The sequence below is a fragment of the Phoxinus phoxinus genome (assembly GCF_949152265.1).
Source record: "Phoxinus phoxinus genome assembly, chromosome: 22".
Lineage (NCBI taxonomy): Eukaryota > Metazoa > Chordata > Actinopteri > Cypriniformes > Leuciscidae > Phoxinus > Phoxinus phoxinus.
The window spans coordinates 16,062,016-16,088,833 of record NC_136897.1 but is presented as its reverse complement, the minus strand read 5'-3'; the positions used below and the strand labels follow the sequence as shown (position 1 = coordinate 16,088,833).

Genomic DNA, 26,818 nt, shown 5'->3' with positions numbered 1-26,818 from the left:
GGCCTTGATGTTACATCACAAGCGTTTCCAATTACATCGATTATCCACAAACATTTGGACAAAGCCAGACTAATTATTTGACGCGAGAACGCTGGCCGGTAATATATATATATATCAGATATCTGTAACAACAATACATGTATACATATATTTATATTCAGTGCTTGTTGTTACAGATATCTGAGATGTGTTTAGAAATTTGAAATTATGATGGTAAATTCCTCCAATTATTTTTCTTCTGAAAGGATCTCTGATGGCTCAAGGCTCCAGTTTCTTAATTAATATTCTTTAAGAATACAAGCTTTGCGGCCAGAGTCCGACAGGGCCGACGGATCACGGGTTATTATTTTTCTTTAACTAATCATCTAAATATTAATTGCACAGTTTGAGGCCCAGTGGAATATGTATAACCACTGGCAGTGTTTTAAAAAACCCTGTTTTTTATTCTGCTTTCTTTTTTGAGCGCTTTATTGGATAGATATTATTCATCCCAGTAGACTGCTTTTTTTCTGGCTTCATGAACATTGACTCATTTGTGACTGGAACTGAAGACTTCATCTCAACTTGCTAAAATATTTCATAATTTGTTAATGACAGAGGAAAATTGATGTAAGCTTTTTTGGTCTTAGGGTTTAGGACGGTGTCTCAGTAGTTACAACCTTTTATGCAGCTCTGCTGAAGCATGACATTGAAACAATATTCCAGGCTCAATACAACTCAAGCTCCGTGCCACAGATACTGTTGCTTTCCACTGAAAATAATCATCACTCAATTTCTGTAAAAACAAACATTATGTTTACAACAAATGCATTTATAACATGTTGCATGGAGCACACTCCACTCGCAGGAGTTGCATCAGCAATACACAACCAGACGTTCATTATTATAATCAAGATTAGTCTAAAATATTTTCTGTTGTAATCAAAAAAATATGTCACAACTGCTTTTGAATGAGCTTAAAAGCCAGTTCATCCAAAATGTGTAATTCTGTCATAATTTACTCAGCTTTATGTCATTCCAAACCTGTATGATTTTTCTTCTCCGTAACGCAAAATAAGATATTTTGATAATGTGCCGGGTTGGTCTTTTCAGTACAGTTACAATGAATGGAGCCAAAAGCTTTCAAGCTTCAAAAAAGTCTGGAAAAGCAACATAAAATGATCGTAAATGATCAAAACGATAGATCTTTGTTACAGAGTTAAATTATAGTTATTCACTTATAATCTTGACTTCCTGCGTGCCTAACTGTTGCGGCCAGAAAGAACTGGATCAGTCATATGTGTGAACAAATCATTGATTGACAATAATGGCTCATTCATGAATCATGCACTGCTAGAATTGAGAAAAAAATTATGAATAAAAGGATCATGACGTAATTTGGAATTAATATATCGTCTATTCTTTAATTCTGTAGTTTTGAACTCAAAACCTTCTATTCAATTTGACACATTGTTTAATTGTAATGTGTTTTTACTGATACTGAGAATGATAAAGTAATATGACTGCCCAGGTAAAAAATAAATAAATAAAAATTATACATACATATATATATATATATTCATATTTATTTTTTTCCCTCAGTGGATGGGCTCAGGAATCGTTCCGATTAGGCGACACCATTATTCAAATGGAACTAAAGTAATTTCAACTTCAGCTATTATTATCAGGTCGGGTCTTGTCCAATTTTTCCCTTATACAGTAAGGTTACACAAAAATCTGAGGTTCATTTTGAGTGCATTTATCTTGGCGCTAGTGCTGTTAAAGCTTGCCCTTGTGTAGGACAGAGGTAAAATGCTAAATGAAAATGACAGTGAGTGTGTATGTGTGTGTGTTTGAACATGCATGCCCATCTTACACATTAACACTCCCACACTCCTGTTCAGATTTATAGTACTTAGCATTTCGGTATAATGTAGTCAGCTCTGCCTAGTGTGTTTCCAGCCCTCCTGGTGACAGCTTTTCCCTTTTGCAAGATATAAAAAGTGGGACAACATGCTGTGGTCAAATTACTTTTCTCATCACTGCTGTCTTTGAAGTGCAATTGGACATTTTGTCACTTTGGTTTGTGTCGACCATTAGGTTTGAGATTCGCAGCAAGCAGTGCGAATGTAGAAAGACTTTAGGATTCTGCTTAATCTTACAAATTAAACGTGTTGAATGACTCACTCTGATATGTCATCTGATTCACACTGTGCTGTATTGGTACCAATCTGTCTGTCTGTCACTGTCTCTGTAAAAAATGTTCAGTTCACTTACTTAAAAAAAAATTTGTGTAAACCCGTTGCCTTAAACATATTAAGTAAATAAACTTCATGCTTAATTGAAATAAGTTATGTGAACTTGACAATTCCACAGTATTTAATTTTTTCGATTAAGCATGGAATTTATTTACCGGTACTTAAAAATTTTTTTAAGTCAAGTCAGCTGTAATTTTTTTTTTACAGTGTATCTCCTACCTACCTATTGTGAACTCATTAGTAATTGTTGATATTTGTGCATTTTTATAAACACTGAAACATCCATCCATCCACACTGTAAAAAAATAATTTCATGAGTTACCACAACTTTTTATCTTTTGTCAAATCAACTTCGATAACTAATGTGTGAAGATAACATACTAATTTGAGTTTCTGTTTATTAAACCATTCTTCTTCATTGTATTAACTCAAATTTTTAATTACAACGAACTCCAAATTTGAAGGCAACAAGGTAACTTGCTTTTTTAAGTTAAACCAACATTTTTTTTACCGTGCACCCTATGTTGTGATGCAGCTTTATAGTGAATTGTTCCTCCCTGTACTTGAAAAAAAATGCGTTTCAGTTTCAAAATTGGTTTCTGTTTCGCCCTTCACAAAATGTGATACATTTTCTGTCAACTCCATTTAAATGCTCTTTAAATGTGAGGTTTAAAAAACTATTAATGCTCCTCACACATACACTTAGAAAAAGAACATGTCTCTCACATCTGCAAAAGTGTTTACTTGGCAAGATGCACAAAACACTTTAGAAACCTTGCAAGCCCCATGCCTTTTCACGAACGCCTTTTATTCGCTAAATGCATTGGTGATTTAAATTCCATGGGAACAGGAGTGCGTCAGTTTTATGCACAAAAGCTTTATCCTTCAATCTAAACAAATGTAAAACATTATCAGGCGGAGTGCAGAGAGTTATCACCTGCTCGGCTGCTGGAGTCAAGCCATCCACCAAGCCGGAGGTCGTTTCAAATCTCAGTGACATGTATGAACTGATAATTTGCCATTATGTCTCATTTAAGAGCGCAGGGCTTAGTGAGCATTTCCTGCATACTTCTAACATACACCTTCTGGTGCTATACTTGGACACGTCATCAGTGAAGAACCCATAAAAAGAACATAAAATTACTCTGATTTTACAATGACATCAGTCTCGTACCTACAGTGCAAATCTGTCCCAGTAAAGAAAGTCTGTCTAATGGATCCTTTACCTGGAAGAGGCTGCTGGTTTTACAAACATGAGAAAGGGGGGGTGTCTGCTGTGAGTGTGTGGCTAATGTTGATGGAACAGGAAAGTGGGTAATAATTTCCTTTCCACCCTGCAGCTCTTCCTCTTGGCGTGTGCATCTCCAGAACTCCATTTTATTGAGACACGAACTCCAGGAAAAGGATGAGATAAAAAAACGACATAGAACTCAGTCTTGCACACAAGCATACAAACGTAATTCCCTGTGTGTTTTTCATTTCATGACCTCACAATGCAAGCTGACTGCACTAATGCTCAAGATGGTACATTTTATATTAGGCCTGAATCCACATGAAATCCCCATCAGATTGAATTTAGTGTTCGCTCCTAAACAGCGCCTAATAGCAGAATGTGTAAGAACACTTCAAACACTGCGTGTCCTACCAGCATCTATCCTGGGGATAGTCTTTGATCACTGCAGTACCCTTAAAAAGCCTTAATTTCACAAACGCCTATATCATCAAAGGGATGCAACAATTAACGGCTTTATAAGAGCTCTTTCTTTGCACTTTAAGTCGCAGCATGCTTTAACGACTTCAATTTAGAGAAATCCGGGTAAACTTTCATAGTTCAAGATTTAATCTTCGTTAAATTCAATGTTTATTGAATTTAACAAACCTCATTATGGACTGTGGTATGTGTATGGCATGTTTATTGGATACTGTACTGTACCTATACTGTTTATTGGACCCCATTGACTTTCATTTCATGTAAAAAAACAATTAATTCGTCTTTTATGTCCTCAAGAAAGAAAGACATAGTTTTAGAACAACATGAGTCAATGAACAGAATATAATTTTTTGGTCGAACTATCCCTTTAAAAATAATGCATGTAATTGACTAGCAACTTTGCATCATATATGCTCTTAATGAGTCTGAAGGTAATCCATCTAACAACCAGACTGCACAAATAAACACTGCATGGTACAAAGACTCAATGATTTGATTAAATAACCAATAAGGCCTTTGATCCTGTCATTTCGAAACAAAACAAAGTGACTTCGTTAAATTAATGCCCTGAAATAATAACGAAAAGGTTTGCAGATTAAAAGATCAACTCGGCAGGGGCCGTTGGAGACAAGCTGAATATAAGTAATCAGACATTACAATTAAGAATTGCTCTAGATTTAACGCTGGGGGAAAATTTTTGATTATCTGTGCGGCTCTGTTCCACCCCTCCTCTCATGCTCCAGCCAGAGTATTTCAACTGTAAAGCTACACATCTCAAAGGTTGTATCCCTAATAAATCAGAAACGAAGTAGTTTGAAAAAAATCACTTGATCTCTAACATCCAGTTGTATGCATTTGATCTGTTCAGCTTCACGCAAATTCTAGTTTAAAAGAGGAATAGAATATTTTGCACATCAGAGGGACCTTCAGTGGCATGTTTGTAGCTCAAGTCATAGGAGATAGAGGGTGTTTGAAATTGTTGGCGGTGGGGAAAAAAAGAGAGAAGGAAGGAAAGCATGAGAAAAGAGATGGCAAGGCATTGCTATGCAGTTGCAGTCAAAATCTCTCTATTACTGATAAGTTTTATCTTACGTCTGTATTCACTCTGCATTCCTCTTACTTTTTATCTCTTAAATTCTCAACGCCTAGGTGCGCTTTCCAGGTCGCTCGGAATTTCAAGATTTTTAATAAATTGTTTTTATGTTCTTTTATCTTAATAACCCTAGTGAAAAAAAAAACTGTACCAAAATGCATTTAAAATACATTTATTTCATACTAAGTATGCTACAAACCATTAAAGGGGCGGTATAATGCCCTTTTCAAATAAGTCTTTGATGTCCCCCAGAGTGTGTATGTGAAGTTTTAGCTTAAAATACCCCACAGATATTTTATACAGCATGTTAAAATTGTCACTTTTTGAGGGTAAAGCAAAAACGCACCGTTTTTGTGTCTGTCCTTTTAAATGCAAATGAGCTGCTGCAAAGAGGGCGGAGCTTCAAGAGCTCATGTCCTTTTACCTCACACAGACATGCATTGAAAATTTTAAAACGTTTAGCCTTTTATGTTCAAACCGGAGTCAGACAAAGATGGAGAGACTCAAGAAGAAGTGACAACAGAATGCACCAGGACATTTCTGAAGGGTTAGTTGATGAATTTCTGTAGCTTATGTGTAGTTCCCCTTCGAGGGAACTCGCACTGCGTCGTCGTCGACGACACTTTGGGGAATGCCCCAGCATAGCGCGTCTGAAGCATGAATGAAATCCTGTCTGATCCTGATTGGTGCTGCGTCATGACGTAGTAGATGACGGCATAACCGGAAGATACAAGGGGACGCCCGAACACACACACATTAGCTTTTTTGCTCTTCAGCTGAAAGCGCTCTGTGTTTTGTCAGTCTTATTTGGTGTTGTCTGTCTCTGTGAAAAAAGTTTACAAGCACTGTTATGGAACGCGAGCAATTTAATAGGTGTGTGCATCCGTGTCCGCGTTATATTTCGGGCACGGACACACACCAGCTGTGTGTGCTTTGCCTCGGTGTGCAGCACGCTAGAGCGGCTCTCGAGGGAGCCGCTTGTAGCGAGTGTGATAAGCTGCCGCTCAGGGTTTTGCGCTCGCGGCTGGCCGTGTTTGATGAGCACGGCCAAGCTCGCGAGCCCCGCGGTTCTGGGCCCGCCGTTGTCGAGGCAACGCGGCGCCGCAGATCGTGGGGCTCACAGATGGATCTCTCAACGGGACACGGGACTGCTGCGGCATCTTCCCGGTCCTCGTCTGAGGATTCAGATGTTCTCCCGCCTCGTGTGGAAGCCCGCGAAACGGTTTCTTCCCGCGAGGAAGGGGATCAGATGCTTCAGCTATCAGGCTCTGAGGAGTCTGATGCTGTAAGCATTGATGTGGGTGATGTGGGTGATGTGGGGCCCGATCAATCACTTCACGCACCCGCCCAAGAGGAGTTGGTGGAGGTTTTGACCCGCGCTGTGGCCAAGTTAAGAATTGATTGGCCACAAGAAGAACCTGAGTAAGCTGGATGAAAGGTTCTTCAGGCGCAGGTCTCAAACCCCACGCCGGGGCCTTCCGTTTTTCCCCGACTTGCATAATGAGTTGTGCAAGTCATGGGAAAAACCATACTCAGCCAGGCTCTCCAACCCCCCAGTGCTCGATTTTTCTAATGTGCTGGGGGCGGCTGAGCGTGGTTATGGGAAAATACCTCGGGTGGAGGAAGCTCTCGCGAGTTATCTTTCCCCTGAGGCTGCCTCGTCCCTTAAAGCCCCGGTGCTGCCCACTAAACCATGCCGTGATACATCCACTCTGGTGGGCAGGGCCTATATGGCGGCTGGGCGGGCTGGTAGCTGCCTGCACACTATGGCGGTGTTGCAGGCCTACCAGGCCGACCTCCTCAAGGAGCTTGATGAGGGCGAGGGTCCCTCTCCGAGTGACATCTTGGAGCTCAGGAAGGCTACCGACTTGTCTCTCCGCATCACCAAGGAGACGGCCCGTGCCATCGGTCGCTCCATGGCTGGTATGGTGTGTGTGGAGAGGCATTTATGGCTGAATTTATCGGGGATGAAGGAGAGAGAGAAACATTTTCTCCTAGACTCCCCGATGTCACCTGCTGGCCTCTTCGGCGGCGCGGTTAGTACCGTCGTCGAGAGGTTTCAGGAGGTGAAAAAGCAGTCGGCGGCCTTCCAACAGTACCTCCCTCGCCGCTCTGGCTCCTCGGGGAAGGCTGCCTCAAAGGGGCAGCCTCAGCCATCTACCAGCTCCTCGCGCCGGTATGTGCAAAGAGAGAGTGTCGCCTCCCGCGCCCCTCCTGAGGGAGCTTGGCAAAGGAGGCGCCGTTCTCGTGGCAAGCCTTCTGAGCCTAAGGTCGATCTGAGGACCGTCATTCAGGCGAAGAAGGCTTCCTCCAAGCGGTCCTAATTGTGGCCGGACCGCTGAGAGCTGTCCCCCCCGGGGCGGGGCGATCGAGGTCGCCTTCCCCCCGGAGCTCTCGGGGAATCAGTGCTGTGTTCCCGCCGTCCAGCACGCTTCGGGCCACACTGATTTCCCGCGTACGCACGTCGCTCCAGCCGCCTCTAAGAAGATCTGCGGCGGGGCGGCGAGTGCGTCCGCACACCAAAAATCGTTCTCGACCGCTTCCTGCCGGCCAGCCGCTTCAGGAAGTCGGGAACGAGTCTCGGTTGACACCCGAGGCCAGCCTCGAGAGGCTGGTTCCCTTAGTAGATTATCTTGGCGCATGGTCATGCCTTCCGAATATATCTCCGTGGGCCCTGCGTACTGTAGAGCTGGGTTACAGACTACAGTTCAGCTCCCCTCCCCCAAAGTTCAACGGGGTGGTCTGGACTGTGGTCGGCCCAGAGCAGGTTCGGGTTATGGAACAGGAAGTTCAATCCCTGTTGGTCAAGGAGGCCATAGAACGTGTTCCTCTGCCAGACAGGGAGTCCGGGTTCTACAGCCGGTACTTCATAGTTCCCAAGAAGGATGGGGGGTTGCGTCCCATAATAGATCTCAGGCACTTGAATCGTTCTCTGAGGAGGTACAGGTTCAAGATGCTCACCATTCCAGCAATCGTGAGTCAGATCCAGTTCGAGGACTGGTTCGTCACGCTAGATCTGAAGAACGCATACTTCCATATATCCATCCTTCCATGTCACAGGAAGTTCCTGAGGTTCGCTTTCGGGGGCGAAGCGTACCAATATCGGGTTCTTCCCTTTGGCCTAGCTCTCTCCCCTCGCACCTTCACCAAGTGCATGGATGCAGCGCTGGCTCCGTTGAGACTCCAGGGCATCCGTGTACTCAATTACATCGACGACTGGCTAATATTGGCCAGGTCGTGCGAGATGGCAGTTCGGCATCGAGATGTCGTTCTGGCCCATATCAGGTGCTTGGGGCTGAGACTCAACACAAAGAAGAGTGTGTTGACGCCCTCCCAGAAGACTACGTTCCTGGGAGTTGTATGGGACTCCACGACGATGCGGGCACAAATGTCTCCCGCACGCGTGGAGTCCATACTGGCGATGGTCTCCAGGGTGAAGCTAGGCCACAACCTCACTGTGAAGCAGTTTCAGAGATTGCTGGGACTCATGGCAGCAGCGTCCAGCGTCATACCATCTGGCCTGCTACACATGAGATCCCTACAGTGGTGGTTGAGAGCCAAGGGGTTTTCCCCGAGGGGAAATCCGTTCCGTATGATCAGAGTAACGCGCAGATGCCTTCGTTCTCTCGTCATATGGAGGAAACCTTGGTTCCTGTCCCAGGGAGCCGGAAAACCGTTTCAACAGATGCTTCCCTCACCGGTTGGGGCGCGGTCATGGACGGTCGCTTTGCGAGAGGTCTGTGGGAGACACAGCATTCTTCCTGGCACATCAACTGCCTGGAAATGTTGGCGGTCTACAAAGCCCTGAGGGGTTTTCTTCCGGACCTCCGCGGCCACCATGTCCTGATACGCTCCGACAACACCTCTGTAGTCGCGTATCTGAATCATCAGGGGGGTCTGAGGTCGCGCCCTCTGTGCAGACTGGCACACCAGATCCTCCTGTGGTCCCAGGGGAAACTGTCGTCTATCAGAGCGATGTATGTCCCAGGGGACCAAAACCTGGGAGCAGACGTCCTGTCGAGGCAGGGGCTGAGGCCCGGGGAGTGGCGTCTCCACCCCGAGGTGGTGGAGGCCATGTGCGTGAGATTTGGCCCAGTGGAAGTGGATCTGTTCGCGTCTCAAGAGACGTCCCACTGTCCACTGTGGTTCTCTCTCAGGTATCCAGCCCCTCTGGGGCTGGATGCCATGACACAGACGTGGCCGAGGCTGCGTCTGTATGCATTTCCCCCGATCACTCTGCTCCCGGGAGTCTTGGAGCGGGTCCGCCAGGAAGGGATCAGCCTACTTCTAGTGGCACCCCGCTGGCCGACCCGGGTATGGTTCTCGGACATTGTAGCACTGCTGGACGGCCTCCCGTGGCAGGTCCCTCCGAGGAGGGATCTGCTGTCACAGGCAGGGGGCACAATATTTTACCCCCGACCAGAGCTGTGGAACCTCTGGGTCTGGCCCCTGAGGGGGATCAGTACCTAGAGGCTGGCCTGTCAGCAGGTGTTGTCGAGACCCTACTCAGCTCCAGGGCTCCTTCCACCAGGAGACTGTACAGCCTGAAGTGGAATGTGTTTTCCACTTGGTGTAGAGAGCGTGAGGTGGACCCAGTTAACTGCCCAGTGGCTTCAGTGCTGGAGTTCCTCCAAGATCGTTTCTCCGCCGGTCTTACCCCATCCACACTTAAGGTGTACGTGGCTGCCATAGCGGCTTTCCACTCGCCTTTAGGTGATGGGCCCCTGGGAAGGCACGATCTGGTTGTACGTTTCCTCCGTGGGGTTCGGAGGATGAGGCCTGCGGCTCGCTCCAGAGTCCCAACCTGGGACCTGGCGGTGGTACTTGAAGGGTTGGCTGAGGCCCCCTTTGAGCCACTGGAGTCGGCTGAGGCAAAGAACCTGACCCTTAAGGTGGCCTTTCTCCTCGCTATCACCTCTCTGAGGAGAGTGGGGGATCTCCAGGCCTTGGCTATAATGCCAACTTGCCTGGAGTTTGCCCCCGGCGGAGTTAAGGCCATCTTACATCCTAGACCGGGCTATGTGCCCAAGGTGCCCTCCAATGTGGCACGGTCCGTGGTTCTTCAGGCCTTCTGTTCTCCACCTCACGTGACGGCGGAAGAAGGGAGACTTCACCTGCTCTGCCCAGTCAGAGCCCTGAGAGTGTACCTCGAGAGGTCTTCTCAGTGGAGGAAGTCAGACCAGTTGTTGGTGTGTTTTGGTTCACCCAAGAAAGGGCTGCCTGCATCCAAGCAGACAATCAGTAACTGGATTGTCCAGGCTATAGCCACGGCCTATCAGGTGCGCAATTTGCCTTCACCGATGGCCGTGAGGGCGCACTCCACCAGGGGCATGGCCTCCTCGGTGGCCCTCCTTTCTGGAGCCTCGCTTCATGAGATCTGCGAGGCGGCCGGGTGGGCTACTCCGCACACCTTCATACGATTTTACAGTCTGCAACTCCCTGTGACGCCTGGCGCCAGAGTGCTCGCGTCCTAAGTGTGCCTGGTTCCCAGCTTCACACTAGGGCGGGCGTGATTACGGTGTGGCCTAGTGGGCATTACGTTCCCCAAAGTGTCGTCGACGACGACGCAGTGCGAGTTCCCTCGAAGGGGAACGTCTCGGGTTACGACTGTAACCCTTGTTCCCCGAGAAGGGAACGAGACACTGCGTCTCGTCGCCACACCTATCACGGACAGAGCGCTTGCTTCATCGCAAAAGAGCTAATGTGTGTGTGTTCGGGCGTCCCCTTGTATCTTCCGGTTATGCCGTCATCTACTACGTCATGACGCAGCACCAATCAGGATCAGACAGGATTTCATTCATGCTTCAGACGCGCTATGCTGGGGCATTCCCCAAAGTGTCGTCGACGACGACGCAGTGTCTCGTTCCCTTCTCGGGGAACAAGGGTTACAGTCGTAACCCGAGACGTTATTTTCTAGTCATTGATTAGCATATTCTGTCATGATAATCTATAAATCGCGTTAATGGGGGCGGGGTTTATGTAAATGTTGGAGGAATGTCTTGTAGTCCCTACCAGTCGTTTGTTGTAGTCCTTAAAAAGCAATTTCTGTAAAAGAAAATATCTCCCTTTGCTTTGAACTTTGAGCGTTGTAACTTTGCTGTTGTTTATGCTCAAAAAGCAACATTACACACTAACTAAAGTTTTAGTTACCTCTTTAACATATTTACTGACATATCGTTTGAGACTTACTGATATAAATATTACAATTCGTCACCTTCCTAAAATAATTGCCTAAGTCCTTTTCATTTTCAAATGATCTCTGTATAATATCAGTCTTTAAATGCAAGATATTTAACGTGTACCTAAAATATACTTGCAATAGTTCCACTTAAGCACAATCAAATATATCTTTAGTTGGACCTCAGCACTATTTCCGGATAACTTAAGTACATTTAGTACAAAATTAGTTCCAATTTAGCAGACTTTAAATATATTAGTTTAGTATACCAAAAGTACAATTGCAGGGTATTTACATTAAGTACATAAATATGTAAATGTGCTTGCAGTATACTTAGCATAAAATAAATGCATTTCAAATGCATTTTGGTGTATTTATTTTTCACTAGAGAAGCTATAATACATAGTCTAGTTTAAAAATGCACATACGCCCCCCTGGGAATTATTTACTGTAGGTGGAGTGTTTTAATCCCCATAATCATTTCTTAGTTTGATTATATGTAGGTAATTCTCTTTAATTAAGAAGCTAATTATGTAGCTTGATTAGTTGCTGAGACCTAATGTATGAAGGAAAATGCACCTGTCACTTGCACAGGATACAGTCCTCTGCCGCGTTACATACGGCAATGCATGCACACATACTGTACAAACTGTATATTCCATCCAGTAACCCAAAAACTACCCTTAAACACAACCCTCACAGAAAACTTTCTGCATTTTTACATTAAAAAAAAATACAGCAAAAAAAATTATTATATGCTGATTTCCTCACAGGGACCAAAAATGTCCCCACAAGGTGAAAAAAATCTGCTATTACTATCTCTGTGGAGACATTTTGTCCCCACAATGTAGGGAATACTTGATCACACACAACTTTGACATGGGCCAAATTGTTATGGCAAGTGGACAGGGTCAGAATATTTCTGAAATGGCAAGAATTTACCAACAGTATTCCGAGGAGGTTCAAATCACAAACCAGCAACAGTGGGTTCGGCGCCCAAAGCTCATTGATGCCGAGAGCAACGAAGGCTATCCCGTCTGGTCCGAGCCAACAAAGAGTCAACTGTGGCACGAGTCAAACTAAATTTGAGCCGCAAACCCCTGTCCACCGTGGAAAGTGTCTACAATGGGAATGCGAGCATCGTAACTGGTCCTTGGAGCAGTGGAAGAAGGTTGTCTGATCTGATGAATCCAACTTTCTTAGGTTTCTTCTTTTTCACATGGATGGTCATGTATGTGTGCGCTGTTTACCTGGGGAAGTGGTGGCACCTGGATGCACTGTGGGACAAGTCGGTGGAAAGAGTGTGATGATCTGGGCAATGTTCTACTGGGAAACCCTGGGTCCTGCCACTAATTTGGATGTAAATTCGACACGCAACCACCTACATAAACATTGTTGCAGACCGGGTACACTCCTTCAGGACAGTGGTGTTCTATGGTGGGAGTGGCCTCTTTCAGCAGAATAACGCACCCTGCCACACTGTTCAGAAATGGTTTGAGGAACATGGTTAAGTGTTCCAGGTGTTGCCCTGGCCTCCAAATTCCATTGCATGCATTCTAGAGTAAACAAACTACATCAGAAAAACGACTGCTCTTTTGTGTTTAATCATAGTGTCTTGATTCTATTATGATTTTTCGGATATTACTTTTCATGTATTATTTAAAGCTCCAGTCCGTAACTTTTTTGGGTTAAAAATTATCCAAAATACATTTTTGAGCAAGTACATAACCAGCCGATGTTTTTAATTCCAGTGGTACTGGTGGATTTCCGCGGGAAATTCAAGCATGTCTTTGCGTTACATCTGTACACATAAATAAGGGGTCTCGGCTAGCAGGCTATATTGCGTGTGAGGATGTTGGAGGTGGAGATGTATACCATTTTCTCACAGCACTTGATATAATTAAACGTATTAATTTGATGGCGGATCCAGAAAGGTTCAAACGACAATCACCAGTGACGAGATTCACCCGTTGTAAAATGCAAAAGACTTTGTTCGGACTTCGGAGTGGCTACAGAAAAAAAGAGACTGCAACCGGCACATGCGAAAACAAGGATAAATATCTAAAGGGCATTAAATGTAGTCACACAATGCTGATGTTGTTAACATTACAATGTTAACGTGATATGACAAGCGTCCGTTAGATTTAATCAGCGCAATTTACTGCGATGGTTTTTTTCCCTTAGTTGGTCAGAACAAAGTGGATGTTACTTGCTTGTTCAGATGACATTTTCCAGTGAAAACTCTTATGTTGATCATATTTCCAAAAAGTATAATCTGTGATTCTGAATGACAGTATTCACACCGGCACGGTGACGGACAGCCACACATTCTCCTCAAAACATTGTGTTCATCCCCGCTGTGCCGTGTCGAGGCACAACTCACGTAAAGTTGATAATTCCGCGAACGACTGCAATTGCAGATTTCAAACAGAGATGGTGACAAAGAGGAAAAGCTACGGACTGCAGCTTTAATATAGCTGTTAGACCCTTCAAAATGTCACAAAGAGTAATTTAACTATGAAAAAATGCCTAAAAATGCCTTCTTATTTCATTCCTACATGCCCATCTACCCTCATGCCCTCCATTTCACCTAGCAGTCTAATATTTAACTGAACCACTTACTGTTATCACTTTTTCATTCTCAGGGGCAAACCATCAGCCTGCTTGTCACCATGTTGCTTTTACCTGATAACCGTCAGGTCCCGAGGCTATTACCCAGCATAACCCCTCCCCCATCACCAGGCAACACTTACAGTGGCCATTTCCAAATAACCACGAGATTCGTTCCTGTTGAAAAGACCAGAGTCTGGCCGTGATATCTGCTCTCAAGTCAGATCAATACCACTTCAAATCTCTAGTACAAGGTACACATTACACTTTCTGGATATTAAAAGAGTGAGGAGGTGATGTTCAGTTCACAGCGTAACTCCTGAACAGTTTGATCTAGATGTACTTCGGGAGCTTTTGTCATGAGAAAAAAACATTTCGTGTTTTCCTTGTATATCTGTTTTTTGTCTTTCTGTGTACGTTATATAAATAAATGAAAAAGAGAGAAAGGTAAAATGAGAACGAGGAACAGCTTGAAAGAGAATCGTAGAGGGAGAGGAAAGAAATACGATACAGACCGTACTCAAGGTCACCGTCATGGTCATAAGGCCCTTTGATGATATCAAACCCTTCACCTAGTCCAGCTCCGGCATCATAAATGAGGGAGCGCGAGAGAAAAACACAGAGCATCCTGTCAGGCTCATCATAAACAATACATCAGACGCAAGAGAATTCAGGACATGATAGGTTGATCTTCACAAGACCTTGCAGCAACAAGTGATTGCCGGGCAGCTTTGCCTTCATTGGCGAGGAGCACATATTTCTCTTTCTGGCAAAGTGCAAATTTCGCTCGCGCCGTTCACCTTGTTCTTTACAACTGCACCAAACACATGCATTATAAAATAGCTCTGTTAAACAGGGATCTAACTTGTTTCTGGAAATGTCTTCTAGAGGAAAGCGCATAAGGGTGCAGAGCTATTTCCATGAATATTTAATTTTCCCGTCAGGTCCTTAATGACTGTCCGTAACGCAAACAGCTCTTTCCCCAAAAGGAGGGGAATATGACTCCACATACCCAGATTAACTCAGACATCAGGCAATTAAAGCACAGACTGCTCTCTCATCTCTCCGCTTGATGCAGATTGAGATAGTTCAGCCAAAAATTTAAATTCTGTCATTATGTACTCACTCATATGTCTTTCCAAACCTGCATGCATTTATTTTTGTCTATTACACAGAAAAGGGGGGTCGGTCGGTGAAATTGTCACGCGGTTCTTTTAAAACATTTAAAAAGGGAACCTAAACACCCAAAAAGAAACATAAATTTATCATAAGCCCCTTTCACACAGAGATTCCAGAAAATACACAGATAATGTGTCCCGGGATTTGTCCCGGGATCGTTTGATTTTTGTTCATTCCCACTGCCAGTGATTTTCCGGGATCTGTGAGTGCGTTCACACACATACCGTTAAGACACATGACGTCAGGATGAGATGTGTAACGTACGCATCGAAAACATGTACACTAATGCGTCGACGCATGATGACGAACACAAACTTTCTTCTGCAATTTCCCGGGATCAACGGGCTGTGTGAAAGGGGCTATAGTTCATAATATCATTGACGTTTAGTCAAAAGACACATGAAAACCATTGATGTCAAACCAACAGTTATATATAATTTGAGAGTTACTGCTCTCAATGTTAACTACTCGTGAAAAGTGATAATTATAGCAATGCAATTGGATCTATGGCATTCTATTAAGATCGTGGCATGAAAAGTTGCAGTGATAAGTATGTAGTAGCCAGTCACAGCCTATGCAGTGATCTCATCATTGCAACTCGATTTGCTTTCGAACGCTTTCATCAAAACTAACCCTGGCCTGCAAAAATGTAAATAGGAGATTTGTTGATTATTAAGGGAGTTTTGACGCGAGTCCAGAACTCAGTCAGTGATAAACACGCCCTGTTTGATTGACAGCTACAGCTATTGTAAACAGAGCGCTCTTTGATCTCTTTTTTATATATAATTCAATCAGAATGAATAATTACATCAGAAATCACTGGTCACAGATGAGGCATTAGAATGAACAGGGTTACTAAGGGTGCTTTCACACTGGCAGTTTAGTTCGGAACGGGGCACGGTTCGCATGAAAAATCTCTGATGTGAATGCTGTCATACAAAGCCGTATGCGTACTGGGATACTGAACCCAAGACTACCTGGAGGAGGTGGTCTGAGTTCGGTTGCACTCGTCTCGAACCATGCCGCGGTTTGTGTGAATGTGAAAGCAACACTGACTCGGGTACGCACTTGTTCAGGAAGTAAAGTGACCATGCAGCGCATGTGTTTTAGCTGATTATGATGTATTCAGTTAAATAAAACAAATGTAAGGGGTGATAATGTTGATGATTTACCTTGGATACGAGCGAGAGTGAGTCTGCAGTGTATTCGCGCATATAACGCGTGGAATTAGGGCAACCAATTTGGAAATCCACTCTCTCCTCAAAAGAGTCCATTTGCAAGCAGCAGAAGGCCACCTTACGCGACACACACACACACACACACACACACACACACACACACACACACACACACACACACACACACACACACACACACACACACACACACACACACACACACACACAGTAGACCTGTGTTGTTCACTCAGCTGAGCATAATAGCAACGAATTAATAAAAAACACAATATATTGACCAGAGTTCTGTTTTCTATTGCGCCATGCACGTTTGCGATGATGTAATATGCACGCAGACACGCCAGGGTTCGATAGAATCAAGTTGAGTGTGAAACCAGACCAACACTACGCGGGGCGCCGGGAACAATCGGGCTCGGACTGCAACAAACGAGCCCAGTGTGAAAGCACTCTTATGTTGTGGCATTACTGTTGAGTCCATATCGTAAAAGCAGAGTTTGAGGACTAATTTACCAAAGAATCCAGTGAAATGTACCGACAAATGACCGAATGTAATGGTTTAACCAGTGTTGCAACCATGGAAAAACGTCAATAAAACAGTTTGTAAACAATATGTCACGTGATGTTACAAACACTTGTAGAAAGACATTGGGCCTGTTCAAATACCCATACTTGCGGTCTTTGCACTTGATCACATGTCTACTTACATGTATTTCCTGTATTATGACCAACAACTTTTAATTAACCAGTGGGACACACTTATTGTTGTAAAAATGCAAGAGTTTACAGAGATTTGTTTTGGTTTTCAATACTTAACATTTAACAAACTTCTCAATGTCTGTTTAGTAGTCCCTATGTAACAGATTACACAATTTAGTATTTGTGGTGCTTCTAATTAAGTGATAAAAAGCAGCTGCAAATGTACAAAATACACATCTTTTCACCGAAAAAAATATGCAACATTTTATGTTTTACTTCCAAATATATCTAAAATAGTTAATTTAACTTAACTTAGCATAACTTTCCTCGACATCTCGCAATTGCCGGGCACGGGAGTTACTAAACATGATGCATGATTTGTCTGTCTTATCTTCAAATACTGCTTCGGAACGTGGTGTGGGTTTAGTGTGCATGAGCTTTGGCGTTTTAAAGACCCAGGACAGTCTTGTGCACGCTTTTCCTGTTGCATGCACATGCTCTCAAGTGGCCAATACCTCAAGAGGGGGTATTTGGACATTTCCAATCAATGAACAAACTTGCTAGCCAGAAAAATTATGCCATATGAAAGGATTTTGAAAATGTTTTAAAATTCTGTACTTTTTATGTTTTATATTGACAGACGCAATCAAAATTAACTTTTGTTGTATAGAAAAGAGCTACATGACAGTTATTATTCCAAAATGAATGATCAATTATTAGTATAATAATTATTATTATTATTAAAACAAACAAACAAACAAACAAGCATATGAGGGTAAATCATAACAAGTGAATTTTTGAGTGAAGGAAATGTAATTAGAAGCTATTCTGTAAACACTGCTAGTACTTTTAGTACATAGTCTGGAACAATAGTCTCATTATAGTGTCCTGACGCTTTAAAAGACACGTCATGATTGTTTTATGCATGTTTTTCTTTGTATGTGCAACTTCCAATACAATTAACAGTGATGTGGAAACACTGCGGAAACACTGAGATAATCAGTTAGCAGACACAATTAACAAGTAATTTAAGAAATCATTTACATAGGCTAAAGCAGACAACTGCATTATCCTGCACAGCACCTTTATTCATTCTTCGTCTGGACTGTAAATGATTCCAATCAGCATTCCTTTATCCCACTGCAATCATTCCTTTAATTAAAACATTCCAAGCAGCCGTCAGAATAATTATCCAAAGTGGACATATACGTCAGCAGACAGATTAGTAGATTTTAGGCAGAAGAAAAAGACAAAGTAAAAGAAGGTGCTTAACTGCAGAATTAGAGGGAGAATGGGTTTTTAATCGCACAGTTAATGTTGAGGAAATGTGCAGCTTGGAGATGGCTGACAGTGCAAATTACCTTTTATAGTTCATGAAGGATATGACACCAGCTGGGCTCCACTTCTGACAATGCTCCCACACACTTGCTTATTCTGAGTTCGGCTGTTCTAGCAACAAAGGAAACGGTTCAAATGGAAGAAAATGAATGTGGTTTTGATGGACAGTTTTCATCAACGTACCATAAAAATTAATCACAGTGTATCTCGAACGGTCTTTATCTTTGTCAAGGCTGATCTCGGTTTATTGAAACAATGATGTAACGTAGTGTGCCCTTCCAAGAGAATGAAATGATCAAACTTCCCTACACAGGAACACAACCCCTCCGTTTCAGTACGTCATCCATCAGTTTGCGTTCCATTCATTTGTCTTTATCTCTTTTCCCTAAAATCTCACTCAGTTTGGATCAAGAAAAAGGATGCACATGTATTTTTATGCTGTGTGAATATTTTTTTTTAGTAATGCATTATTGTTGTAACACATTCTTTAGATTTAAATATGACACCAAGGTAATGTTATTTAACTGGGTTAAAAAATCTGAGCATGCACACACAAAAAAAAAATTCGTATAGTTGATCCCTGACACTCATAGCAGAAAATCCATAGCTTCAAAACATCCACGAATGCACTGTCTAATGAAGGTTATGCTGTTGAGACATATGGCACTATATGTATATATATATAACTGCACAATATCCATAATGGGTCACGGATGGGTCCAGTCATCTAATAATGGAGGGTTGTGACAAAACTCGGGTACAGCTACAGTTTCCCGACCCTAATGAAACAACATGAAGAGCTCTCATTAGGATGGATCGGTGTATCAAAATGGTAGAGAAAGAGAGAGGGAAAAAAAGAACAACAGAGAATAGCTGGAGAGCTCACACTCTTCATCTCAATTTGTTCCAGGGCTACATGACCTCCATTAGAGATTCAGAAACGAGGAGGCATTATGAAAATTGTAAAGTTTTTTTTTTCTACGCACATTTTTTTCTGAAAAGCCTAACCTTTGGGAAGTTGAGAGATCTTTCGTGAATGTTTTCAAGCTTTGTGGATTTATGCCACCCCTCCCACTTTGCAGTTCACCTCTGTAAGTGTGAGGTACCCAAGTGAGATATTCAAAAAACAAAACAACAAAATTTACTGTTTTGCAGATCCTCTGAACATGTGCCAGTTTTACAAGAGCAAGGGGGCGAGATGACTTTAATGAGCGGGATTTTAATGTCAATGAGGGGGCAACGTGGCTTTCTTTTATCATTTATTGGATGTGACATCCATCTAATTCTGCATTTTTATAGGCTTGTGAGCACCACATCGGATAATAAACAGATCCTATATGATTGTAAAATAATAGCAGGAAAATGAGGCATGGTACAGTTCATGAGCTGACACAATCAGTATTGAATACAGTCCATGCGTTACTGTCAGAATCATTTCAAACGTTTGGAGCTCTACGACACTAATGCTGAGTCTATATTTATTCAATGTGGCTGTGGAGACATGGTTTTATTTTATGTGATTGTAAGCAGATGTAACATTGCATGATCAATGGAGGCAAAGAATCATCTCATCAGCTCCTAGCAATAGGTTCACTCACTGTCTTTAAATATTATCACTTTGAAAGTGAAGTAGTTGTGTTCGCTTATTGTATCGTTTAACTATTACACTTACAGTATTGTTATTTGAACTTGTTGTATGTGTTGCAAATTTCGTGAGCTAGACAACCGCAGCACATATACATGTATCCCTCTTATTTTTCACTTACGGGTTAAGGGTTATTTCAATGATACTATCATAAGACTATTTAAATTATGAGACTTGTTCAGGTGGTTGCTTGGTTTTCTTATCTCTATCAGCTTGCAACGTGATATTGTTAATGAGAACACATAGTGCGTATTTGTAGAGGCCAGCATGGTAGCCCAGGCACATAGTTTATAGCTAAGCCATTTGGCGTGGTAGCCCAGGCACACATAGTCAAAGGCCATTAGAGTTAAGCCATTCGGCAAAGCAGGCCCAGGCACACATATATTAAAATGTGGTCTCGTGGCTCTTCGGAGCAGGAGCAGTACATATGTCTTGGCGGTAGATCTGCTTTTTCGGTGGTGTTTGTCCTATCCTGTCCTATCTACGTTTATCCATATGTGCAGATATGCATGTCTGCCGATGCAGCAGTTTGTTAACTGCAAATCTATTCCGCCAAGACCAAATACATTAAAATTTATATCCATATGCCAAACTCAGAGTTGTCAGAAATGTGTTGATGTTCTAAAATGACTAAAACTGAAACTGAAATAAAAATAAACCAAAGCAGAATATAAATATAAAGGACAATAAAAAACAAAAGCAAATAATTACTGAAACTAAAATGAAAACATAAAAATTAAAGCTAATTCACAGTATTAATAAATACTTCAATAGTATACTGTATAAATAATACTAAAATAACACTGTAGAGATTAGAATATCTATTAGAATATTTCTATTCTAGCAATAATAATTAAATAAAGAATCTATGTAATTATGTATCTAAAAATGATGTATAAAAATTTTAATTCTACAAATCAATAAAAACAAATCAATAGATTATCTTCATTATGCCATTGTGGAATTATTTTAATATTATTTCAGTTTATATTTCAAATACTCAATCATTATTAAGCGAATGAGGGAAATCTTGTAATATTTAGCAGAAGAAAAAAAGCCATACTGGTTTGGAACGACATGAGGGTGAGTAAAATGATAATTTTCACGGGTGAACTGTGCCTTTAAGCTATTTGTTGGCGGATTTAATACAAAAAAAGAATAACATGACCTCATGTGCGATAGCTCCCACTGAGATGAATGGGAATGGATAGCTTTCTCTGGGTATTATAGACCTCCTTGGTTTGAAAACAGCTGCAATTCCGCTTGGTGATGTTACTGGCACAGAAATTACAAGATACATGTTTAAAGATGGAAGCCAAAAAAAATTCATTTAAAATTAGCATCACATTGTTATGCGTATGCACACTCAGGTGCAAATTATACGTTCTCCTGAATTTTGGGCAACTTGGACTGTGACCAAAAAGAAGAATCAAAACCTACTAACAAAAGGCTAAACAACATGGGCACCAATTTGAGTGAGATTCTCTGGTAATGAAAATGGTCCTGTTTGAATGACCTTAAATGGACTACAGCTGAAAGTCTGAGATGGAAATTCAATCTGAAGTTGACAGCAGTGCTGACACAATAAACAAGGCACATTCCATTTCAAGTTTTTCAAAGATGTCAAACTATAGTTTAGGCTATACAGACATTTCATTTTCCTTCCTAATAGGCCCTATAGTGATGGCAGCTGTGGGCAGGGAGGAGATTTATTTTTCTTTTGCAGAAATTTTGACTCCCAGAGGGTGGATGAGATTTGAAGTGTTGTTATTATATAATTTCCCATAGAGCACACTTTGGAAATGTTGTGTGATAGGCCAAATGGAAGAAGGTTTCCTGTTACCTCAAAATACCCTTACATGATTAAAACATTTATAAACTTTGATTTTAAGAAGTTGCATTCCGGAGTATCTGAGTGCACTGTTTTCAGCAGAGCCATCTTTTTTTTTTTTTTTTTGGACTGTTAACGGTTTCTTTTTTGTAGTATTTGTTCATTTTGAAGAAGAACAAGAAGCCGGATCAAAGCTTGCTGTCACATAGGGCTGAACAATTAACTGGAAAAAAACTGAGACTACCATTACTGCTGTCATGAAGGACTAATTGTGAAAAAAGTGTCAGCATGCAAAATGAGTAAATCCAAATGAAATGTTGCATTGTGCTTTTTGCAGCACTTAAGGATTGTAGCAAACCACAGACATATCTGTTGTGGGCATGAATGCAATAGGGAATCAACAAAATCTTTGTTTGTCTGATTCACAATTGGTACACAAAATACTGCATCACACAAAATAAGGCACTTTCCACAAATAGAGTTAAAAAAAGGGGGCCTGGAATAAATAAACGGTACCTTTTTTTTTTCAACAATTGAACAATAATTATTATTATTTTTTTTTCATACCCATTTTTACAGAGTTTTGGTTTTGGCGACCATGTTGCCAATAGTTTGATATCCAGAATTTTTTATTATTTTGCAAAGCACAATTCAAGCAATTGTAGATTCAGTGTTGTTAATTTATAAAACTTAAAATAAAGTTTTTAAAATAAAGCTGAAATAAAATATAGGCTAATATTAAATTAGAACAAAACTACTCAAATTAAAATAGAAAATATAAAAAAAGGCTAATTCAATATACTAAAATAAATACTACACTGTATTAGAATATATATTACAACTAGAACGTACATTTCCAGAAGAAAATGTGAATGGTGCTTGCAGTGGCAAAACTCGACGCTCGGTTGCTAGAGTGTGGTACATGATTGCATACGAGCCAACAACCATGTCTGTACGATGTTCTGCTGCTGAGATATGGCTTATTCATGTTGTTCGGTTGGTTGCTAGGGTGTTCTGGGTGGTTGCTAGGTGGTTGCTAGGGTGCTCTGGGTGGTTGCTAGGGTGTTCTGGGTGGTTGCTAGGGCGTTGCTAGGTGGTTGCTAGGGTATTCTGGGTGGTTACTATGGTGTACTGGGTGGTTGCTAGGGTGTTATGGATGGTTGCTATGGTGTTGCTAGGGAGTTCTTAGGTATTTTGGGTGGTTGCTATGGTGTTGCTACGGAGTTCTAAGGTATTTTGGGTGGTTGCTATGGTGTTGCTAGGGAGTTCTGAGGTATTTTGGGTGGTTGTTAGGGTGTTATGTGTGGTTCATAGAGTGTTCTAAGGTGTTGGGTGGTTGCTATGGTGTTGCTAGGGAGTTCTAAGGTATTTTGGGTGGTTGCTAGGGTGTTGCTAGGGAGTTCTAAGGTATTTTGGGTGGTTGCTATGGTGTTGCTAGGGAGTTCTGAGGTATTTTGGGTGGTTGCTAGGGTGTTATGGGTGTTTAAAATCTCTATTAAACGAGTGCATTATAATGAGTGCACGAGGCCTGCGGCCTCGTGCCTATGAGTGAGTTTTTATAGAGTATTTAAAATCTCTATTAAACGAGTGCATTATAATGAGTGCACGAGGCCTGCGGCCTCGTGCCTATAGCCTATGGTTGCTAGGGTGCTGTAACTGGTTGCTATGGTGTGGCTATGAAGATTTTAGGCCATTACTTATTGGCTGCTGGATAATATAAATCCTCTGAGGGAGAGAGAGGGGGAGACATGCAGGGGTGTCAGGCCCTTTGTGTCTGTGTGTGTGAAAAATGACAGTTGGGATTTGAATTTCTGAAAATTCCGCAATGTTAAGTCAATGGGACTTTTTTGGCCGCTTTTTCGTCCGCTGTGCGAACATCGTACACCCGATCGCTTAGAAAAGATATAGCACACCTCTCCTCAATGAGCCGGTCGTTTTGACACCTCACTCAGGGGTCTGTGACAAACGGTGCGGGGCGAGTTTCGCGCCAGACTTTGTCCAGAATAAAAAGAAGAAGAAGAACTAGAACGTACATTTCCAGAAGAAAATGTGAATGGTGCTTGCAGTGGCAAAACTCGACACTCGGTTGCTAGAGTGTGGTACATGATTGCATACGAGCCAACAACCATGTCTGTACGATGTTCTGCTGCTGAGATATGGCTTATTCATGTTGTTCGGGTGTTCTGGGTGGTTGCTATGGAGTTCTGGGTGGTTGCTAGGGTATTTTGGGTGGTTGCTAGGGTGTTATGGGTCGTTGCTAGGGTGTTCTGGGTGGTTGCTATGGTGTTGCTAGGGAGTTCTAAGGTATTTTGGGTGGTTGCTAGGGTGTTGCTAGGGAATTCTGATGTATTTTGGGTGGTTGCTATGGTGTTGCTAAGGAGTTCTGAGGTATTTTGGGTGGTTGCTAGGGAGTTCTAGGGTATTTTGGGTGGTTGCTAGAGTGTTATGTGTGGTTGCTATGGTGTTGCTAGGGAGTTCTGAGGTATTTTGGGTGGTTGCTAGGGTGTTCTAAGGTGTTTTGGGTGGTTGCTATGGTGTTGCTAGGGAGTTATGAGGTATTTTGGGTGGTTGCTATGGTGTTGCTAGGGTGTTCTAAGGTATTTTGGGTGGTTGCTAGGGTGTTATGGGTGGTTCCTAGGGTGTTTTAAGGTGTTTTGGGTGGTTGCTATGGTGTTGCTAGGGAGTTCTAAGGTATTTTGGGTGGTTGCTAGGGTGTTGCTAGGGAGTTCTAAGGTATTTTGAGTGGTTGTGTTATTAAACGAGTGCATTATAATGAGTGCACGAGGCCTGCGGCCTCGTGCCTATAGCCTATGGTTGCTAGGGTGCTGTACTGGTTGCTATGGTGTGGCTATGAAGATTTTAGGCCATTACTTATTGGCTGCTGGATAATATAAATCCTCTGAGGGAGAGAGAGGGGGAGACATGCAGGGGTGTCAGGCCCTTTGTGTCTGTGTGTGTGAAAAATGACAGTTGGGATTTGAATTTCTGAAAATTCCGCAATGTTAAGTCAATGGGACTTTTTTGGCCGCTTTTTCGTCCGCTGTGCAAACATCGTACACCCGATCGCTTAGAAAAGATATAGCACACCTCTCCTCAATGAGCCGGTCGTTTTGACACCTCACTCAGGGGTCTGTGACAAACGGTGCGGGGCGAGTTACGCGCCGAACTTTGTGTGGAAGAATAATAATAATAAAAAAAAAAATAATAAGTATGAGCAATAACACTAATGTTGCTTTGCCTATAGGCAAGCACCATTAACTAGAACGTACATTTCCAGAAGAAAATGTGAATGGTGCTTGCAGTTGCAAAAAACACGACCCGGTTGCTAGAGTGTGGTACATGATTGCATACGAGCAAACAACCATGTCTGTATGATGTTCTGCTGCTGAGATATGGCTTATTCATGTTGTTCAGGTGGTTGCTAGGGTGTTCTGGGTGGTTGCTAGGGTGTTGCTAGGCGGTTGCTAGGGTGTTCTGGGTGGTTACTATGCTGTTCTGGGTGGTTGCTAGGGTGTTATGGATAGTTGCTATGGTGTTGCTAGGGAGTTCTTAGGTATTTTGGGTGGTTGCTATCTTGTTGCTAGGGAGTTCTAAGGTATTTTGGGTGGTTGCTAGGGTGTTATGTGTGGTTCCGAGGGTGTTCTAAGGTGTTTTGGGTGGTTGCTATGGTGTTGCTAGGGACTTCTAAGGTATTTTGGGTGGTTGCTAGGGTGTTGCTAGGGAGTTCTAAGGTATTTTGAGTGGTTGCTATGGTGTTGCTAGGGAGTTCTAAGGTATTTTGGGTGGTTGCTATGGTGTTGCTAGGGTGTTCTGGGCGGTTGCTAAGGTATTTTTGGTGGTTGCTATGGTGTTACTAGGTGGTTGGTAGTTTTCACAGATGGTTACTATGGGGTTAGGGCTAAGGTTAGGCACTCGGCCGCAGAGTATTTAAAATCTCTATTAAACGAGTGCATTATAATGAGTGCACGAGGCCTGCGGCCTCGTGCCTATGAGTGAGTTTTTATAAACGAGTGCATTATAATGAGTGCACGAGGCCTGCGGCCTCGTGCCTATGAGTGAGTTTTTATAGAGTATTTAAAATCTCTATTAAACGAGTGCATTATAATGAGTGCACGAGGCCTGCGGCCTCGTGCCTATAGCCTATGGTTGCTAGGGTGCTGTAACTGGTTGCTATGGTGTGGCTATGAAGATTTTAGGCCATTACTTATTGGCTGCTGGATAATATAAATCCTCTGAGGGAGAGAGAGGGGGAGACATGCAGGGGTGTCAGGCCCTTTGTGTCTGTGTGTGTGAAAAATGACAGTTGGGATTTGAATTTCTGAAAATTCCGCAATGTTAAGTCAATGGGACTTTTTTGGCCGCTTTTTCGTCCGCTGTGCGAACATCGTACACCCGATCGCTTAGAAAAGATATAGCACACCTCTCCTCAATGAGCCGGTCGTTTTGACACCTCACTCAGGGGTCTGTGACAAACGGTGCGGGGTGAGTTTCGCGCCAAACTTTGTCCAGAATAAAAAGAAGAAGAAGAACTAGAACGTACATTTCCAGAAGAAAATGTGAATGGTGCTTGCAGTGGCAAAACACGACCCGGTTGCTAGAGTGTGGTACATGATTGCATACGAGCCAACAACCATGTCTGTACGATGTTCTGCTGCTGAGATATGGCTTATTCATGTTGTTCGGGTCGTTGCTAGGGTGTTCTGAGTGGTTGCTAGGGTGTATTGGGTGGTTGCTAGGCGGTTGCTAGGGTGTTCTGGGTGGTTGCTAGGCAGTTGCTAGGGTGTTCTGGGTGGTTGCTAGGCGGTTGCTAGGGTGTATTGGGTGGTTGCTAGGCGGTTGCTAGGGTGTTCTGGGTGGTTGCTAGGAGGTTGCTAGGGTGTTCTGGGTGGTTGCTAGGCGGTTGCTAGGCAGTTGCTAGGGTGTTCTGGTTGGTTGCTAGGGCACCACAGATGGTAACTATGGGGTTAGGGCTAAGGCCTGTGGCCTCGTGCCTATAGCCTATGGTTGCTAGGGTGCTGTAACTGGTTGCTATGGTGTTACTAGGTGGTTGGTAGTTTTCACAGATGGTTACAATGGGGTTAGGGCTAAGGTTAGAGTGAGTTTT

The 26,818-nt window shown here is 42.8% G+C and overlaps 1 long non-coding RNA gene across 1 annotated transcript in view; it reads right to left on the bottom strand.

Moving 5' to 3' along the window:
- Positions 1-17,935: 17,935 nt before the first annotated feature.
- The window catches only part of LOC306990959, a 34,946-nt gene continuing 26,063 nt past the window's right edge, over positions 17,936-26,818 (bottom strand). Inside the window, exons 2-3 of the long non-coding RNA XR_013796000.1 lie at positions 18,262-18,349; positions 17,936-18,052 (exon numbers count right to left, since the gene is read on the bottom strand). This is a non-coding gene — a long non-coding RNA (uncharacterized lncRNA). The remainder of the gene's footprint in view (positions 18,053-18,261; positions 18,350-26,818) is intronic.